This window comes from Sinocyclocheilus grahami, unplaced genomic scaffold (genome assembly GCF_001515645.1).
Source record: "Sinocyclocheilus grahami isolate Dianchi unplaced genomic scaffold, SAMN03320097.WGS_v1.1 scaffold279.1, whole genome shotgun sequence".
In the NCBI taxonomy this organism is placed as follows: Eukaryota; Metazoa; Chordata; class Actinopteri; order Cypriniformes; family Cyprinidae; genus Sinocyclocheilus; species Sinocyclocheilus grahami.
Window position 1 is genome coordinate 1225541 of NW_015505458.1, and position 7266 is coordinate 1232806.

Sequence of the window (7266 nt, forward strand, 5' to 3'; positions counted from 1 at the left end):
CATTTATTAACACTGATTTATGCAAACTTTTGAAAAACTTTGTTAGGTGCCAAATAGTTTGGTTTGATGTAATTTGGAAAATGGGCAGTTTGAAATGAAATCAAAAAATTTCACTCTTAATTTAGATTATAATTTTAAATGTTATGACAGATTTTCTGGGTCTGGGACAGATTTAAAGTGACGTCATATGACGTTGTTAAAAAATAACATTATTTTGTGTATTTGGTGTAATGAATGCGGTTTAAGGTTAAAAAAACACATTATGTGTGTTGGGATTGGCCGAATTCCTCAAGCGTGTGACGGAAATGTTAAGCCCTTACCATACGGTGATGCCGTGTCCCGGCGTGACGAGACAAAACCAATAAAACCCATTATAAACGAGGCATTTGTTGCATCCAGTGGGGACATAATTACTGATTATAATGACTTATACTGTCTTTTTACGCGTTGCGTTGCATCGCGCCGTGCCGCGTAAACATAAAACCATGTCTGCATTTGTGGTCGGAGATATGACAACCAACAAGCGCTACTCTACACTGCTCAAAACTCGCGTTTGAATCATCAGTGGCAAATCCTTTAAATATGAAAATGTACTTACAGGCTGTGAGTCAGCATTATTTGTCAGTATCAAAGACTGTGGTCAGCATGCGCGCTGAAGGGGAAACAGGGGAACTGAATTCACCGGAACACTGGCATTGTAGGCTACTCTTCCATGAAACAGTACTCATCCTCCGTAAAATGCGTTGCACACATCTGAATATTTGGTTTGAACTGTTCTGGAACAGTGTTGTAAATACAACTTAACCACTGATTTCTAGTTGTGTCCTCTTTTGGAAGGCCAAACAAAGTAGTTTCGCTTTCACAAGGAAACACACAGCGTCTCCACGATATGGCAGCAGCAACAACTACAGCGAGAATCAAAGTTGTGCCTTCTTTCTTTGCGTGAACATTTGGGCGGTGTTGTGCTAATCTTCCCACATCCTAACGTAGACATGTGGGGGCATGTTTGAATGAGGCGTTTTAGGAGGGCGTGGACGAGTCTCAACTTTTATAAAGAATATCTCTTTGAGTTTGAGACTTTAGCCTTTGCAATTTTAGGGATCTTTTCTATTCACAAACAGCTTGTAACACTCCAAAGAGAAAGGAAAACTTGAAATCGCATCATATGACCCCTTTAAAACAATCTATGTATACATGTACAGGACTGCCAATAAACTGATATATCTTGACCTTTTGGGACGAAATTTCAACCGAGGAAGACCGAGGGCCCAATAATTGCTAAGTGCAGCCCAGCATGGATACAATCTGCAGTTACACATACAATTTTCAAATTGCATTTTTAAAAGTAGCACATTTAAACAATGAAAGCACACTAAAATGTTTCTGAGACAGTTTTGATGTGAAATTTTAAACCTGTCAGTTTGCATACCAAAACCCCTCTGGGATGTAAACGTGCCTGAAGTTGAAGAAACTGTGATACTGTAAATGCACAAACATCTGTACGTATGCATTTGGATCACCCTCTGTTGATTATTTCCAAACTAATGAATTCAGTTCCCATGATATCAGCCTGTAATGAATTAGCAGCTGTTGACAGTTGTCTGCAGGGATACAAGTAATAGAGAAATCCAAGTAATGGCACATTTTTCATTACGCCCTTTCAGAAACGGTTTCCATTCTTCCTCCGCCTAAGGTGAAGAATGCGCCAGTATGTCGTTCCCCCGAGTGGAATTGACAATAACAACCCACACAACTGTTTACGTCTTTCGTAACTTTATTACTATTGATTTTTGACACTAAGGGATGAGATCTATAGAGCGATTTTCACATTGTTCTGTAGACTGTACGCCGCATGGCCAGGATTGATTGAATTATAGCGTATAGCTACTACAGGCGTGAGCACGGTTAATGTATTTATCGCTGTTGTATATTATTCCTGGAAAATGTTCGTTGACAACAATGTTCCAATTCATCAACATAACATTGACCTTTACTTCCAATTCACCGCTATTCTGCTACTCGTGTTTTGCCGCATATCCACACAAGTGCAATATATCCAGCTTTAATCACAAATTTCATTATGCCGCTGATTATAAATGCTCAAAACATCTTAATCTCATAGGCGATTCTGAGCCAAACTTGTCTCCTTTGGTCAATTTGTCAGTTTGCCAGTACAGGGAGGGCACCTTGGGGCCGACTGCTGGTCATTTCTCTGTGTCTGACAGGCCTCTCGCTAGACCAGGGAGAAACAAATGTGTTCCGCTCAGCAAGCACCTCTCCACAACCCTGTCATCGGCGCTCATTAGTCAAACGCTGCTTCTCAGCAAATGTGACACCGATCGCTTGCTTCATGTCCACAAGCAGCCGCTCCCGAAGGCGAGCTGTTTTTAGAGATCTTCCAGTAGACACGGAAAAAAAGCCCTACAAAATATCTGATTTCACCTCAGCCGCAGACGTTTCATCAAAAATTGAAGCGAACACAGATGAACACTGAGTCTGTTTGTGTGTGTCCACAACCCCCCCCCCCCTTTCCGTTTAAGTGCAGTGACTCTGCATCCCTGTACGTGAGGCGCACACTTGATCTCACATTAAACAGCCATGCATGCTAATGCATATGGTGCTTTATCATTTTTACTGATTCTAATTACATTTCGGTGGCAAGATAAGCTATGATCTAGTAAATAATTTATAGATTTAGCAAAGTAAATTGCAATCAGGCTTACAGTTTGTTGTGCTTAGAAAAAAACATGAACATGAATTTAGTGCAGTTATGAGTGTATATATGAGCATATTTTGAGCTCATAACCAAATCATTAACATGATTTTTCCTCTTTAAATTCTTGTAGGAAGCACTTAATTGTGCTGTTAGTTAAAGGACTGTTTTTCAGCCATGCATTTATGAAACTATGCCCATTGTTAGGCTTTGTCTCATGGAAGTTAAAAATATCAATAGTATGTTGGCTAAATAATTAAAAGACAATCGATGTGAAGTGCATTTGAACCAGTGGGCACTCCATGTTGGTGTTTTGATTAGTTGTTTGGAGTGAGTGTGAAGTAGGGTAACAAACAGAGTTTTTGGAAACTCAGTGTTTCTATCCTGAGAGGTAAGGGCTTCTTAGCTGCTCCCATTGTGTGTGTTCTTGTATGAGAACTGAGAGTACTTGACGCTCTGGGACTTCAGGAAAGTTTTTTGTATGATGTGAAATATTTTGGTGATGTTATGTAAGAATCGGGTTAAGAGACTCTTTTTACAACAGAGCCTTGAGGTTTATGAAACTAAGGACGCATGTCGATATGTTATAATGACAACACGGTGCTCCTAAAGCACGAGTTGCCCATGCCATTTTTGCAAAGGATTACCATTTCAGAATCGTAAAGAGATGTTACAAGCCATTGATCTGACACTAAAAATGTAGATGGTTAAGGAAAGCTAAGGATATTGGATTTTGTGTTCACCAGACGCAAATGTCTCACTGGACTTAAAGCCACTTTATTTCATTTGAAATCTGCAATAATGTTAACTATTTATGTTGTAAGAATTAACTGAGAATATTTTTAAAGAGTTTGTTACCTGTTAAAATGTTCATTATAAATGAATGTCATGTTATTGACAAAATTCATCTAAGTGGCAAAGACCATTTTATTAAATGTAGGCCTATTTAAACCCCAAAAAATCCAACTCATCTGCTGTTGTAGTTGGTTCAACTTTTATAAATCAGTATTGTACATTAGAAATAATGAGCTATTTCTATCTGATCTAACCACTAAATGTTGGTTTGTTGGTGTAACTTTGGATGATTCAGTATGTTAATTAGTATCTTTGACTGTATGTGTTACAGAAGGGTCATTTCTCAGTTTAACTTTTTCAGTGTTATAGACAAACTATCGAGATGAAAAGCTGTGATCAAATAATAGGTAAACAGAAACTTCATATAAACATCACAAGTCTTTGCGAGTTTTTGTCAGCATTATTTATTTTATATAAGAATCATGTTTGACAGTGCGTAAGCAACATAACCGAGTGCTGTTGCGATGTAACACCCATCATCTCACTGATATCAAGGCCAGTGTTAATGCCAGGACAGCAGCTGCTGAGCTCAAACGCACAGACCTGCTGCGAAACTCAGACACCTCTCATGCCAACTGGGAAATGAAGCCTGTGGACTCTACGCCACTAGAACACCATACTGAGTAAGTTTCGTCGTATTTCTTACCAAGTTCGCCCATTATTTTGAAAGATAAAAAGTGGCTCATTCATTTTGGTGAGAAGAGAATAAGACATAACAAGGAATGTCCGAAGAGAAAGTGAGCGTTTTAGTGTGTCGCCTCCCAAAGGAGAACCTGAGGAGGTTCTGTGGGTTCTGCTATTGATTTGGCTCGGTCTCAGGTCCTGTTTTCCACTTCACTGTAATGAGAAGACTGGGGATCAAGACTACAGAGGGGAAAATAACTCTCACAGAAAATAGCATCTATAAAGACAGCCAATTTACACAATTTCTCTGAAAAGAAAGATGGACTACACAAGGAAAGTTTTTAGTGGGCTAACTTTTGGACATGCTGTTGCATGACAAACACGGAAACCTGTGTGGGACCGTGATTGTATCTCCTTCCTTTAAGGTGGCCAAACAGGGTTGTAAATAGCATCTGCCCATTAAAGCGTGTTGTATTGAGCGACATGTCTGCCAGACGCTGTCCCATCAAATGGATTCGATAATTATATAGCCTTTTACACGTTTTTACTTCTTGCAAAATGATCTTATCACACTCTGATATGGGAGCTCGCAATCCTGGCACGTCTGCTGAACTTCCTACACAACTCATATGTGCTGTGACTTTTGGAGAACACGCACACATTCACACCAACATGCTGCACCAGTACCTAGGGTGTACTTTTAATGCCAGGGAAACACATGGCCAAATGTACATTATGCAGCACAAACTCTAATAAAGCAAGCTAATTGGAGTTGGCTTTGTGCTCTACTGATTTCCATCATTAAAATGCGGCTCGCCTTTCTGAGACAGAGCCAGCCAACGTGGCACTGCACTAAGGAACAGTGGCCAAAGTTAGCATGACAGCTAGTGCAAGTGATTCCTCTAGAGGACCCTTGGTGGAAGAGTTAACAATGTGTGTCAAAAGATAAAGTGAATGATTTGACTCCATTTCAATGAAGACACAGCAGCTCTAAGCATTATTAGCAATGCTTTAAATATACACACATTCATATCCTGAATGATTATCCGAAACGTGCCACCCATGGTTGTCTTCTTGTTCATGACATAACTTTTAGTCACAGTTTTTAAATGAGTTTACTGTTTACCGATTCATATCAGATAGACATGAGTACAGCCTATTCGGTGTCTGCTTATCTTACGCTTGCACACTTCGTTTTAAAAGCAAGCGCTTTCAGACTTTTCGAGTGCGCTGTACAAAACCTTGCCCATCTTTTGTGGCGCAGAGTTTATTGTTAGGTGGAAGCTCAGAGGACTTGTCATTTGATTGAATTTTGTTGACCTAAGCACACCATGCAGAACACTTATCGACACATGACCAGATCGAGGTTGTCATACATATTGGGGAATCTGATGAGTGGGAGCGAAGCGGCACAATGGAGGTTAAATTGAATCTTCTTGCGAAGGCCAGCAGGGGAGCCAGGTGGAAAAGTTTATAAACAAGGCTGCCTGAATGATACACTGTGTTCGACGCACCATGCTGAAAGTCAGTGACGAAAACAGCTCGAAATATTCTAAATATATTCTAAATATAATAAATGGAAAACGAATAAAAAATAGCTACACATACTGTATATATTGTGCCCTATTGGCATTTAAAGTGGACGGATGTCTGTCCTTGACGTTCTTATGCATTCAGCCATTGTAAAAGTCTGTGAATGTTTCACTGATGCTATTGTTGATCCTGGCATTTGCGTCACTTAAGGTCCTTTGACATATAATCAGGAATTCAACCTTTTTTTTTTCTTTTTTTTTTTACATGTGTGCTGTATGGTGTTAAATTATGTAATAGGACACTTCATAGCAGGTGATAGTTTAGTTGACATTTAGTTTTATTTTTAGTCACATATAATAAGTTGGTGTGGACTAGACATCTCTTAAAATAAAATAAAATACTAACTTCACAATAAACTTCATTCATTAATTTTTTAATGCACAATACACTACCATGTGTATATAAGTTTGGAATACTTCTTTTTAAATAGTAATATTGTAGAATATTATTATAATTTTAAAAAGCTGTTATCTATTTCAATGTATTTAAAGCCAGTTTTGATGATTAATACAATATTTTTGTACTGTAACAATTATAGGCTAGATTTTTTTCTAGGATTCTTTGATGAAGAGTTCTTTTGGAATATTATGAATCTTTTGAATATTATAATTGTTACATTGTCCCTTTTGATTAATTTAATGCATCTTTACTGAATAAAGTACAAGTTTTTTGATCATGTGGCACTAAAGACTGGAGTAATGGCTGCTTAAAATATTTAGAAATACACACAAGTTATTTTAAATGGAAATATTTCACAGTTTAATGATATAACATGTTTAGATTACATTGTAAAACATTGTAGGCTTCACTGTAAAAAAAAAAAAAAATCTGTAAAATTTGCCAAAATGTTACCATAATAAAATACAGTAGCAATATTTTAGGTTTTACGGATTGAAGTTAAATTTGCATTTAAAAATGTATTTCATTAACTGATATAATGTTAATATACCAACCTATTTGAAGTACTGAAATCTGTTTAAAGGATCTCTCCACTATTTTTGAAAATAGGCTCATTTTCCAATAGGCTCTTATTCCGGCGTAATAATCAAGGAACTTTGCTGCCGTACTATGGGTGCAGCAGGCGCAATGATATTACGCAGCACCTGAAAATAGTCCCCAGCACAGTCCCTGTGCAGGCAGGTGGTCACGTTGGTTATGTTGACGGAAGTTAGCCTATTTTCAGGCGCTGCGTAATAGTACGGCAGCAAAGTGCCTTGATTGTTACGCCAGAATGAGAGTATAGTTCCTAGCCATATCGGCCTAGAAAATCGCAACTTTTCTACCTACAGAAGAGTCATGTTTTAAATGGGAAAAATATAGAAACTCTTTGGTCATTTTTGAGCGAGATGCTAACGGTCTAATCCGATTCAATGATCTATACTAAGCTACAGCTAATAGTGCTACCGCCAGACCCGGAGATCGGCTGAATGGATTCAAAAACGGTAAAACTAAACTGTTTAACTCTAGGGGAGTTGGAAAAT